The sequence below is a fragment of the Haliotis rubra genome, unplaced genomic scaffold, assembly GCF_003918875.1.
Source record: "Haliotis rubra isolate DU_JTF1 unplaced genomic scaffold, ASM391887v1 Scf60, whole genome shotgun sequence".
Classification (NCBI taxonomy): domain Eukaryota; kingdom Metazoa; phylum Mollusca; class Gastropoda; order Lepetellida; family Haliotidae; genus Haliotis; species Haliotis rubra.
The window spans coordinates 290,181-304,968 of NW_025767302.1; the positions used below are offsets into that span (position 1 = coordinate 290,181).

The 14,788-nt window shown below is 40.0% G+C and overlaps 1 protein-coding gene across 3 annotated transcripts in view; it reads left to right on the top strand.

Moving 5' to 3' along the window:
- The first annotated feature begins 5,064 nt into the window (after positions 1-5,064).
- The window catches only part of LOC124255486 (synaptotagmin-14-like), a 123,289-nt gene continuing 113,565 nt past the window's right edge, over positions 5,065-14,788 (top strand). Inside the window, exon 1 of one of the 3 annotated variants that reach the window (XM_046689417.1) lies at positions 5,065-5,185. The gene's annotated coding sequence lies outside the window, so the exon portion shown is untranslated. Of the gene's footprint in view, positions 5,186-5,285; positions 5,345-14,788 lie in introns of those variants that run through there. The other 2 variants (XM_046689416.1, XM_046689413.1) reach the window with 2 other exon arrangements.

A 14,788-nucleotide genomic window follows, 5' to 3' on the forward strand; every position in this document is an offset into this window, starting at 1 on the left:
CTGGCTTGTGGCGCATAGCAACAGTGAACCCAGTTTACCCCAGAGAAAAAAACAAAACAAGCTCCCTACTCTGATAACCCCTGCATGGAGTTCTCATATCTAAAATTTAGCATCAGTTACATCATTTGCTTCAGCAAGAATGGTATCCATACGATTACGATATTGCGATTATGTATAACTATTACCCATAAGGGTAGAATTATTGCGTGAAATAATGATTATACCCCTCCCGGGTTTTGGATCTAATAATTCTCAATGGTGATTGGTTATTTGAAACCTTAAGACGCCATGTGCAGTGATTCACTGGTGAGAATATATGTCGTCATTGTTCATGTCGTAACAAATTGATTACATTACGTAAGTGAAGTTTCTTTGCAGGGTTGACATTTCCTGCAGTTTTCATAAAACAGTTTTTCCCTTCCAATGTCAGTGAGTAGTTTGCGAATTACTAACGCTTAGCTTTCCAGAAGGGCCCATTTATGGTGTCCCCCGCCGTGATACTGCTGGAATACATGTATTTAAATATTGCTAAAAGCGGCGTAAAACCAACTCGATCACTCACTCACTTTCCAGAAGGAACGATAAACGACAATTTCTTATTCTCCTAACTACCCATAATAAAATTTATTGGCAACATTTCAAGTCTGTACTGTTTAGTTTAGTGGTTATGTATCACTTACAGGTAAACAAACGCAGCACTAGTCGACATGGCGACCCTGGAAAGGTGAGTGAGTGAATTATTTGGCTCGGCATATTTCGAAGCCCATCGTGGGCAACATGGGTTTATATCAATATGAAACCAATAAAAAGGTTAGAATGTCTGGTGTAAAAAATACTAAGAGTATGATATTGCTGGAATAATTGCTAAAACTAGGCGTAAAATTAAATCACTCAGTCAGTACAAAGTCAGGAACTATAGATACGTCACCATCGGGACATGGGGATGTCAGTTGCTACCTGCATGGTGGTGAGCTGGATTTACACCATCCCTTCAAGCCATTGGTGATTGAGAGACAAAATCTAGCCATAAATTAAAAGTACACATATTCTACGATTAAAGAGTGGCAAATTTAAATTTACTTTAAATGTGTTGGGACTTACGTACCCTCTCAGGAGGACAATAATTCCACAATACTTCACCCCCAGGGTGTGACCCTGGAAAATGCCGATACAGCTGATGCACTTCTAGAATCGAGTCTAGATTCACAAGTTTCGAACATGAAGAAAATCTCTCGGCTCCCTTTCATTATGTTATAAATCAAATTTAGGAACCTTTTTCTGTAAAATACATTTAGACTAGGTATCATTCAATACAACTCTTAAACATTCTGTTTTGCATTTTAATTAATTAGCTTTTGCTAATGCAAGTGACGTACGTTACAGGTGGTTTATAAACAGTTTGAAAGTTATCGAACATAATCAAGTTGATGACAAACATGCATAACGCCTTTGGATGATGTGGAATATTTATCAAGTCGCAGTTATTTATTCGGAGTCAGAACCCAGAGTTATTCCATGTGAGCATGTGGATGATAGAATGAAAGAACGAACGAACAAATGAAAAGTAGTGCCAACGAAGCTGACATTACCAAGAGAATTTAAATATATAAAAGACTCTTTCTCCGCCCTACCTTCTAGGTTAGTGTTTATGAGTATAAACTGTATGGTTGCCTTACTTAATCATAGGGGGTTGTAACCCAATTGATGTGGGTACGACAAGTAAGAACAACATGGAAAAGGGACTGATAATATATTATAGAAGACCTGGGAGAGATTGGTACTGGAACTGCATTACATTTTTTGTTTTTGTTAGAGAGGTTAAGATAATTTTTTATTGCCCGTGAGGGAATGTGTCTTACATCTGAGTGAGCATAATACATTTGTATCAAATAAATACATATAAACATATCATAATTACGTACAAATGTACAAAAACATGAGAATGGAAAACATTAACGGCTGTTCAACAAAGTAATTGACATGTTCTTTGGTAGGTAACTCGTCGTATCATCCTTACATTTTTTACATCACAGTCAATAATGATGTTTGTGTCAGTCGCGGCAAGTATTCATTGTGCAAGACACAAGCAGTAATACTGAAAACAATACTTTTGAGACGACCCTTTTCTATCAAATTCTCCCCAACTTATGGGGTTCAGAAATTACATATTTTCACCTTGGTTGAAAATATGTAACACAAAAGTTATGTAGCAACGTTTTAAAAGATATTTTCGACACTATCAGGCTTTTAGTGCCTTGTCACAGCGTCGGCCTAACGTTAGACTAGATACATTGCAGGGGCGGATCTAGAGGGGGGTGTATAGGGGTGCGACCCCCCCCCCACACACACACACACCACCCCTTGTTCCTCGAAATTTATTTCTCAGAGGAGCATTCCCCCCTAAGGGACCGTTCATAATTATATGGGGGGGTGTGTGTGTGATTTTAAGGAGTCACCCATTTTGTTCTGGGGAGGTAGGGGGTCAGCAATTTTGTACATAAAAATATTTTTAAAATATGGAAAGGGGAGGTGGGGTCATCGACTTTGTACATGACATGCAGGGGGAGGTCACTTTCTTTGTACATACACACACACACACACACATCCCCTAGCCATAAATTATGAACGGTCCCTAACCTTTGTACTTTAATGATTTAGGTGCACACCCCCTCTATGGTCTCATATTGTGTTGTCTAGGAATGAATGTGCAAGACGACCATGATGGTCAGGTCAGCACGTCATGTTGATGACTCAATTCATACGCCTCGGTAATACACGTGAAACGCTTTCAAGATGACAGGGGCTTGTCAAGCCAAAACGAACTATCCGTTATATTGCTAAATTTATGTATATAAGTTTTTTTAATTGTTCAGATTATACACTGGATATTAATTACATGTGTGGATTTATATTTTGTATGTGTAGAAGTGTATCGGTGTAGGTATATTAAGAGTGGGTGAGTGAGTTAGTTTAGTTTTAGGCCGCTTTTAGCAATATTCAGGCAATATCACGGCGGGGGACACCAGAAATGGGCTTCACACATTGTACCAATGTGGGGAATCGAATCCGGGCCTTAACGCTTTAACCACTAGGCTACCCCACCTCCCCAGGTATATGAAGAAGTGATGCACATACAGGCAAGAATTAATGGATGCCAACTTCTTCTTTGTTTGTTTGTTGTTTAAGGCCGCACTCAGTAATATTTCAGCTATATGGCGGTGGTCTGTAAATCATCGAAGCTGGACCGGCCAACCCAGTGATCAACAGCATGAGCATAGATCTACGCAGTTGGGATGCGATGTGTCAGCGAATCTAACCACCCGTTATAGTGGCCGCTTACGAAAAGCATGGGTTGGTGAAGGTCAGTTCTAACCCGGAGGGGCGGTGGGGTAGCCTAATGGTTAAAGCGTTGGCTCGTCACGCCGAAGACCCGGGTTCGAATCCCCACATGGGCACAATGTGTGAAGCCCATTTCTGGTGTCTCCCGCCGTGATGTTGCTGGAATATTGCTAAAAGCGGCGTAAAACCAAACTCAGTCAGTCAGTCAGTCTAACCCGGATCTTCACGGGTGTATATATTTGTACTCATATAGGGAACAGCCACTCACTCACTCACTCACTCTGATGGGGTACATACACTAAACGCCAAAAGAAACGTTACCCTCCTTCCTTTATGAAGGAGGTACCTATCTTCAGCTGTGATGCGTGGACGTCCACTTCTTGGTCTGTCTACGGTGATCCCAGTCTGTCTGAAGCCCTGAAGAAGTCTTATATCCGTGATACAGTGGCATCCGAGGGGGATGGCAACAGCATTTGTATGTCGATCCCATCTGCACCATCCCAGTGGCTCTTTGTCTCTCTTCAGCCGTTAATCGTGGCATATTTCTCGGACTTGTGTATCAGATCATGTCTTCTAGGCTCTCTTTATACCCTATAGAATCATTCTGCATGTGAAATGGATGTAAATACTGTTTGAATATTGCTGCGTTTTGGGATTGCTATTGCTATGTGTAAAATGGAAATGGAAAAATGTTACTTTGCAAGCAAAAATGCTAAAGATAATTGTAGAAGTTCCTAAACATTTTTTCACAATATCAAAGAAACGTTTTACTTGTTCTCACTAATGCAAATCAGCAGAAAATGTTTGAAAAGACTGAAATCTGTGTTGTTAAGCTTTCTTGTAAACTAAAACCTTCTAAAATATCTTTTATAGTTTTTCAGTAATTCATAAATGTAGGAGGGTAACGTTTCTTTTGGCGTCTAGTGTATTCTACTCACTCGCTCACCCACTCACTCACGCGATCACTCTGATGGAGAATTATACTGACTCACTCAACCACTCATTCCATCACTCTGATGGAGAATAGTGATCACTCACTCAACCACTCACTCCATCACTCTGATGGAGAATAGTGATCACTCACTCTGATGGAGAATTGTACTCACTCAATCTGATGACGGGCGGTGGGGATGCCCAGTGGTTAAAGCGTTCACTCGTCACGGCAAAGGTCCGGGTTCGATTCCCCACATGGGTACAATATGTGAAGCCCATTTCTGGTGTCCCCCGACGTGATATTGCTGGAATATTGCTAAAAGCGGCATAAAACCCAACTCACTCACTCACTCACTGTGATGAGGTAGTGTATTCACTCACTCACTCCATGAGACGGTAACACCACGAGATTTTCACTCGGGCTGCGTGATGCACACTTTTCTCTGCTATCTTGATCAGTCTGTCCAGTAAAGCGAAGTCACATGGAAACTTTTCCCTCGCTGTTGGATTCACAACTTTCATGTTTATCGCGTCTCACTCTCCCGACTTACGGACATAAAGACTTTAAAAACTCTGGCAATTAATTTTGAGCAGCACGTTGAAAACAGTAATACGCTCCTTTCACTCTTCACATATGCTTTTAAATTTAAGTTTGTTTCATGTCTCGAAATAACTTTACTTTGGAAATCACGCTGGTAGAATCCATGCCAATATTCTCCCGGTTGGGGAAATGTATCGATTGGGCACTTCTCAAGCGTGTTACCTCCCTTTAACCACTATCCGACGGATCATCAGCGGATGTGTCTTTGATATTCAAAATAGGTAAAACCTTGCCTGCTAAACAGACAGTATTTTTGAAAACCCATCAGCTAATGAGACTGAAAAAAATCGTTATCACCGACAGTGAATTCACGTGAGTTTAAAGTTTCTCCGCTGTTGTTATAGAAACGCAATTCTTCGCCAGAGCTGCTCGAAGAATATATTGACAGATACATGAATATTTATGACTATCGATTGCAATGGCGGATGTGCTTGTTTGGTCTGTTTACCCCAGTAGACCCTAGTATGTATGGTGAGTTGAGAGTGTAACTGTTGATGTACATCGATATTAGAGACTATACTGACTAAATGTCGCAATGTCACATTCGTAACAACCGCGAGAGTAACTAGGTCACACGAGAACACCGGCTGTGCACTATTTTATGCCCTACCTGTGCGTTGAGACTCGCGGTGTCAATGTTTATATATCACACGTCGTTTAGCGTGTAATCGTTCCTGTGGTGAGAACCTTGTCGGAAACACTTTCCAAAATTGAACAGACGTTGTTGTGCTTAAATCTACGAGTCGAAAGAATAATTCCTTAAATGTTGATGTGTAGGTCTATGTGTCTGAACTGATTTATTTGATGGTAGCCTATATATAAAGTAATCGTAAAATGTTGACGCTTAACCCATACTAGTACACAGGATTTTTTAGCTTAGTAGATGTTTATTCAGTGTCCAAACCACCATCTTGCGGCGTTCTTGGGTGGTTTAGTCAATGAGTTAACAGGAATTATTCTAGCTACATGTAGAATTGTCACAATGTGTTAGATAATATACCTTGATAATGTCACATGAAAGTATGCACACATGCACACGACCAGTAAAAAATCCCGGTTAGAATTTGTCTTGTGACAGTAACCCATGCTTGTAGCAAGAGGCGACTATAACAGGTTCCGGGTTGTCAGACTTGCTGTCTTGGTTGACATTTGTCATCGTATCCCAATTGTGTAGATCAATGTTCATGCTGTTGATCACTTGATTGATCACTTGAAGTCAAGCCCAGACTTGATTATTTATGATGCTGCCATATAGATAGAATATTAAAGAGTGAGGCATTCAACAACAAGCAAGCAAACAAAGAAAACAAACACAAACAGAACAAAAGTACCATATGTCCTCCGTGAGACACCTGTCCTATTCTGTTTATTGTTGACACAGTGGCCTCTCACAATGCATACATTGAGAAATCACAGTTCTACAGTCATACAAAGGGGTACATTTGCAGGAAGTTGTCATTAAATAATCAACAAATTACATTACGTACAGGCCCATTGTCAAACAGAGGCTCCGATTCCAATTTGTTTACACAGCATAATGACCCATGGTAAATGTGAGGCATGTATTGGAGACCCACACCTATTTGAGGAAATATGGTAACTTCTTTTGGAAAGAACGTTCAGTGTCTTGGTGTAATTAAGGAAATTGCTACCTGCTCAGCTGATACTCTTCATAACACGGTAGTGTTTTTTATTAGGTAATAAAACATGTTCAGATATCCAGGGCTAGATTTAAGAGATGTTAACCTACTTGCACCAGGTGCAACCTAAGATAAAAACCTTGTTGCACCATCCAAATTCCAGTTGCACTGCTTTTATTGCAATATGTAATGTAAGAAATATGCTATTGAATTATTTAGATGTTTTATTCAGAAGTTTAGCCACTCAAAAATTGACTTGCACCTGGTGCAAGTTAGACTAATAACCAGGTTGCTCTTTGTAATATTGGGTTGCACCAGTGCAAGTAAGAAAGCACTAAATCGAGCCCTGATATCTGATTATAAAATTCACTGTATCACTCATGTTGTGGAATGGCGAGCATTAGTGCACAGTTTTACCTTACATTAAAACCTATGGGTCCAGGGGCTCCCACATATACAAATTTCAAGGGTCCATATGAGGGTCCTGTAAAGTAAGGAAATAGTGTCAAGTACTGTAAGATGTAATATTTACATTATCGCATTAATCTGCTGGAGAATTTTGTATTTGGAATGTTATTCTCTCTCTCTTCCCCTGAAGGAAAAAGCCCTCGAAGGGTGTAGGTGTTCCTGCGTTATTGTGAGTCGCTCAGAATGCAATATATAATTTTTCTACGTCCATGCTATACATGTTTGAATACTGGATTACTGTATAGCATAAAACCTTGTGAATAACTTATGCATTTTCTATAATGACTTGTACCATATGCTTCTTCTGGGAGACAATTGATATGCTAATGATAAAGTCAGAATTGTACAAAGGCTTCCTCTTCTAGCAGAGATTTTTATGAATATATAAACTGTTATGATTCACATGTTCAGAATTACTTCTTCTCAGTGGGCAGAAAACTAATTCAAACTGTTCTGGCATCCTGCTTTAAAATTTAAACTATCCCTTTAATTAAGTGATATTAAAGCTTAATCTTCACTAGACATAATCAAAAGTCATTAACAGATCTTAAATTTTTTCAAAATGGTTTGAAATTTTTGTTGTTGAAAAAAAGTCCAAGAAATATACAAAGAAAGCCAAACCCCCAAAACTATACTATGCAAGAAAAACAAAATCTAAGAGTAAAAGGGTTGTGAAAGTGATGTGGAATTTAGTTGTACTTCCTGAGTACAAGTTTTACATTTAAAAATAGTGTAAAAATAGTATACACTGATGTACAAGCAGAGATCCCTTGTCATCATTTACATACATGCCAACATGTCTTGAAAAACAAAGTGTATAATATTGATCTTTGAGGCCTACTTAGGGTTTCATGTTTGAAAATATAGTCACTGAAGAGGTTAATTATTCATTAACTAGTTTGGTACTTCTCAAGCCAACAAAATACTAAATCATATAATTTTCTCTGCAAAGAGACATATCTATTTATGTAATATATAAAAAAAAAACAATTTCCAAATTAAATAACTATCAGAAAACCTTAGAATTCATCTTTCTTGCAGAAAAAAACGTTTCTAAAAGAAACAATGATGTGGAAAATTTTGAAAAAAAATGGTTTCCTTTCATCCCATTTCTCAATCATTGACTGTTCAACCACCCTTTAGAAGCTGGTATGTGTCAACCTATCTTACTTGCATATTACCCGCCGCCATATAGCTGGAATATTGCTGAGTGCGGCATAAAACCTAACTCACTACTTGTATATTGCTTTTGTTATTGTGGTGGCAGAGAAGCCTAGTGGCTAAGGCTTCGGCTCGCGACGCCGGGTTCTATCCCATGGGTACTGTCTGTGGGACTCGTTCCTGGTATCCCACTCCACGACATTGCTGGAGTGTTCCTAACAGGGCCGCTAAACCATACTCACTCACTCACCTTTGTTACAATAATATGTTTGTATATATGTAACTATGGGATTGAATAAATAAAAAAAATTATTCGTTAACTAAAACAATCAGTGAAAGGAGCATCGTATGATGGTACTGTGTAAGTATTAGAATAAATCTTAACTATTTATTGGCATCCATGTGTAAGATTTTTATTTTTTCATTATTCATCCAAATTCAATGGTGAGGTAGAAAAATTACAGTTAAGAAATTTCAGTTTCCAGAATAGTTCTGTTTCTGAGTAGGGCTGGCTAGAGAGATTCATAATCAGAAATACTGTCGATAGGAAAAATACATTATGATTATTGATGTGAAAATTGTGTCATCGGTAATATCATGCCTGAATTAATTTGATGAAATATAGTTTTAATTTGCTCAGACAATGCACAAAGTTAGGTCTTATTCATGGTCTGCTTCTAAATTGTGCCGATGTGACGTTAAATATTAACTCACTCACTCACTGCTTCTAAATTATGTTGAGGACGGTGTTTTGTTTGTAATCCATGCATGCCTTAATATGTCTCCATTCAAGAGTGATGTGAAACATGCTGATTTCTTTCTGATTTTTCTTCATTTTTGCTCAAAGGTATTGATCGATAATCAATCGATATTTAGTTGACAATTGTTGATCTCTGTGATCTATATCGATAGTCAGCCCTACTTCTAATGAATTATAGACAAAAGGTTTAACATCGCTGTGTGTCAAAAGAGTGATTATCTTTTGTCAGAATAAAAATTAACAGAGGCTACTATTCACCATTTCTTACAAAAGAGTCATGTTTCACCTAAAAGAGAGTGAAAAGAAGAAAATGGAGGTGAACCCTCAAATGTAGTCAAAAGTCATTTTTCTTGCTATAGTGTTTTGCTTGTTAACAAATTAAAAAATATATGTTTTTATTGTTTGCTTTGCTATATTGAGCAGTTATTACAACAAATATACATAAAATTGCCAACATTGCAACCATAGTCTATTTGTAATAGTTCTGCAAATGTTTATGGACACATTGGGCTTTCGAGGTAATTGCATAGGAAATTCATGTTGACTGTAGCTCACCTACATGTTTGTTTGTTTGTTTGTTTGTTTGTTGTTTAATGCCACACTCAGCAATATTGACAGTGGTCATAAATAATCGAGTCAGGACCAGACAATCCAATGATCAACAGCATAAGCATCGATCTATGCAATTGGGATTCGATGACATGTGTCAACCAAGTCATTGAGCCTGACCACCCGATCCCATTAGTCGCCATTTCCAACAAGCATGGGCTACTGAAGACCAATTCTAACCCGGATCTTCACAGGTCCACCTACATATGTTGTCAGCTTTGTAGAGTATCAACAAAAACAGCCAGCTTGAAAACCTACTGTACGTCAGTGTATGAAATAAGCCAAAAACCAGGCAGACATCAGGGCTGGTAACTTCAAAATGTTACCAGCCCTAAATGGATTTAACCAGACCAAATATGGTGAATTCACTCAGATGTATGGAAAGTTTTTACCAGACCATCGGGCTGCCTAGCTGTAAATTTAGGCCGTCCGTCAAAAATCTAGCCCGTTTCGGGCAGTCGGATTGGCCTTATTCGATACACTGCTACTGTCCACATTGCTATTCCAATACTTTCAGCATGATACTGAGGTTGAAAGAGCCATAGTTATTGTTTTACAATACCCATTGTCTAAATACACATTTATTTCCAAAGGCCAAAATACTATGCAGCCAAGCCATATTGCTTAATTGCTATTATTTACATAGCTCATCTCTGTTCTTAATCCTCATCTCCTCTGCAATGTACATTGACCTGTCAGCAAGCCCCTGCCACTGTGTCACGGGCATTAATTACTGTTATTTATATTCTGACATACCATTGCCTTAATCGAATATCTCCTGGGCTCTGTCGGTAATCACGCCCACATGTCCCAATATCTAGAGCAGCTCCATTGTGTCTTCATCTGTCCATCAGGGATTTACAGGACGCGAATTCCTGCGTCCTATGCGCATAAAAATTGACAATGGATGCAACAAAATTTATTAGCGCATTCACAGGGACGCAGAAAAAAGTCCAAATACTTTTGTAAAAATTCCAATCAAGTAACAATAAGTTATCACTGAGTTTGCTACTACCTTAGTTATGGTATCACTTGCAATTTCATTACCGTAACAATTAAAATATTGATCATGATACACAATACAATAACAGTATTAGTAATAATATTTAAGTGTATGGGACCCCCATTTTGTTGTCCAGGACCCCTGAAAATTATAAGCATGAGTCCCAGGCACCCTCAAATACAGGACTCAAGGTAAATCCCTGTGTCCATTATCATCCATTTCTATATATGTATTGGCAATAACATTGTTAGTCATTCTGATAATCCGACTGCTTGTGTCATGTCCATGATTAGTATACTGGCTTCCCAGCTCAACCAGTACTACTGTTAGGTTATATGTGTCTTCACTACATTGGCCTTTGGAATTCAATTTGTTTTCGTCGTAAAAATGCTATCCCAAATCAGTCACTATGACACCTTTTTCTCAGTATTTATGCTGAAAGTGTTTGAATAGCAACAAGGACAGCAACTTTCTTAGTAGGCTGTATTTGTTGATGTTCTGAAATGTTGACTACATATCTAGGGAGCTAGAGTGCTGTGGGACTGTTTTCTGTTTCCATTCTAAAAAAGTTGAAACATTTACAAGAAAAGGGAGATAATTTATGAGTGTTGACTTCTTCATGATAAGGGACACAACTTGTGTACAGTGTATGTTTATTCTGTCATCACGTAAAATGAAAAAGAAAGATGATGATGATGATGATGATGATTTGGAGATTTAACATGCCCTTTGTGACATATTGTGTATTTTGGACACAGGAAAGCTAGAATGCAGATAGTTTATATATGAATACATAAGAACAACATACTTAAGGTAACATTTAAAGGAGGAAGCTTAATATAACAAAGGAAGCCAACTGTTAATTAGAGCTGATTGGTTTTAGCAATGGATAAATGCAAGCCATTTGGATTAATTACCCTTGATTGAGGATGGGGGTCAGATAGACTGTGGCAGAGATTATTTAGATCAGTAAGTCCGAAGCACAAAGCAGATGTGTGGTCACAGTTCAAGGCTGGCTGGTTTCTCCTGATGTCAGTAGTGTCTTGTAGTTTCCACATAGACCCTCATCACTAGACTCAAGGAACACCAGACTTCTGACAAGAGACTTTCATCAAGATCAGAGACTATACCATCATTTTGGAAGTTTGCGGCATCGAAGCTTTCTTTCACTTAATGATGGTGTTATAGATATACACAATAATGATATCATTATATTCACCCATTTGTGTTCACCCATAAAAGTTTTAATGAAACCTTTACACCTTTTGTTGGGATGAGTCTTTCCAAACAGTCATATAAATGGATTTCATGTTGTATCCTGTATCAGAGTTCACTCTGGATTATCTAAGATCAATGGCTTGTTGCCACCTTGTGGTCGGAAGGATTTTGTGTTGCTAATTCTGTTGATTGATGAATGTCTGACAGAGCTTGATTTCAGGCGGAGACATTCGGTTCCGTGTGAGTGTTTGTTTCTGTCAGCATGATTTACTGTGTTCCGTCCCAAAATAATCCGGTTCTAATCATTCAGATCCAAACTTTAATTGGATTATGTAATTTGTTTGTAATTTGTGTGGCTATATCAATTTAAAGTTTGTTCATATTCTATAATTTGGCAGCTCTGTGGTGGACCAATGTTTTTAATGTACTGATCCAATTCAGTTTTGTTTTTCATTTTGAAGAATATTATTGTTATTGAGAGGTGTTTTAGAAGTTGTAAAGATAAAGGAAAACCAAGTTCTATGGATAGTCAACTTCTTTATTGCAATGAGCGCGATGTTTCGGCATAGGTACTAATCAAGCAAGTGATACAACAATTTGAAATAAGGAGAATATATACATTGCTGCATAGTGAGTATATATACATTGGATACATCAACTCTTGTAATAAAGTTGACTATCCATAGAACTTGGTTTTTCTTAATATTATTGTTGTCAACTTTTGACACCACTTCTGTGGGATGATGCCTCTCCATATCGGGATGACGCCTCTCCATCTGTGGGATGATGCCTCTCCATCTGTGGGATGATGCCTCTCCATCTGTGGGATGACACCTCTCCATCTGTGGGATGATGCCTCTCCATCTGTGGGATGATGCCTCGCCATCTGTTGGATGATGTCTCTCCATCTGTGGGATGATGCCTCTCCATCCGTTGGATGATGCCTCTCCATCTGTGGGATGATGCCTCTCCATCTGTGGGATGACACCTCTCCATCTGTTACACCTCTCCATCTGTGGGATGACACCTCTCCATCTGTTGGATGATGCCTCTCCATCTGTGGGATGATGCCTCTCCATCTGTGGGATGACACCTCTCCATCTGTTGGATGATGCCTCTCCATCTGTGGGATGACACCTCTCCATCTGTTGGATGATGCCTCTCCATCTGTGGGATGACACCTCTCCATCTGTTGGATGATGCCTCTCCATCTGTGGGATGACACCTTTCCATCTGTGGGATGACACCTCTCCATCTGTTGGATGATGCCTCTCCATCTGTTGGATGATGCCTCTCCATCTGTGGGATGACACCTCTCCATCTGTGGGATGACACCTCTCCATCTGTTGGATGATGCCTCTCCATCTGTGGGATGACACCTCTCCATCTGTGGGATGACACCTCTCCATCTGTTGGATGATGCCTCTCCATCTGTTGGATGATGCCTCTCCATCTGTTGGATGATGCCTCTCCATATGGGGATGACACCTCTCCATCTGTTGGATGATGCCTCTCTATATGGGGGATGACACCTTTCCATCTGTTGGATGACGCCTCTCCATCTGTGGGATGATGCCTCTCCATCTGTTGGATGATGCCTCTCCATCTGTGGGATGACACCTCTGTGGGATGATGCCTCTCCATCTGTGGGATGATGCCTCTCCATCTGTGGGATGACACCTCTCCATCTGTGGGATGATGCCTCTCCATCTGTGGGATGATGCCTCTCCATCTGTGGATGATGCCTCTCCATCTGTTGGATGATGCCTCTCCATCTGTTGGATGATGCCTCTCCATCTGTGGGATGATGCCTCTCCATCTGTTGGATGATGCCTCTCCATCTGTTGGATGATGCCTCTCCATCTGTTGGATGATGCCTCTCCATCTGTTGGATGATGCCTCTCCATCTGTTGGATGATGCCTCTCCATCTGTTGGATGATGCCTCTTCATCTGTGGGATGATGCCTCTCCATCTGTTGGATGATGCCTTTCCATCTGTGGGATGATGCCTCTCCATCTGTTGGATGACACCTCTCCATCTGTGGGATGACGCCTCTCCATCTGTTGGATGACACCTCTCCATCTGTTGGATGACGCCTCTCCATCTGTTGGATGACGCCTCTCTATATGGGATGTTGCCTCTCCATCTGTGGGATGATGCCTCTCCATCTGTGGGATGATGCCTCTCCATCTGTTGGATGACGCCTCATCGCCTCTCCATCTGTGGGATGATGCCTCTCCATCTGTGGGATGACACCTCTCCATCTGTGGGATGACACCTCTCCATCTGTTGGATGACACCTCTCCATCTGTTGGATGATGCCTCTCCATCTGTGGGATGACGCCTCTCCATCTGTGGGATGACACCTCTCCATCTGTTGGATGGTGCCTCTCCATCTGTTGGATGGCGCCTCTCGCCTCTCCATCTGTGGGATGACGCCTCTCCATCTGTGGGATGACACCTCTCCATCTGTTGGATGATGCCTCTCCATCTGTTGGATGATGCCTCTCCATCTGTTGGATGACGCCTCTCTATATGGGGATGACACCATTCCATCTGTGGGATGACGCCACTGATTCTGTGATGCAACTCTATCAATTACATGAAATTTACAAGAAGTATAACATATTCAAGAAGAATAGCCAGCAATGTTCACTTTGAAAGGTCAGACAACCAGACGCTTATCATTTCCACTTCTGAAGAAGTACAGATGTCAGAAAAACGCCTCTATTTATTGTTCTGGAACTAATTCAACATGCCATGCCTCAGGAAAAATGACAGATGGCGAGCTAGAGGTATGCTTCTGTCTGGTACCTTGCTCGTTTGCATATGCCAGGTGCTCTGTTCGTATGGACTGTTGATCGTTACCATACCTTGAAAAATTTGTTTACATGTAATATTTTCAGCAGTAACAGTATAACACTGAGTCTATCTGTTGTTTGTGTGTCGCATTAACTTTTGTCTTAGAGTATACCTTGCATTTGCGGTGGGGTAGCCTAGTGGTTAAGCATCCACTCGTCATGCTGAAAACCCGGGTTCACTTCCTCACATGGAT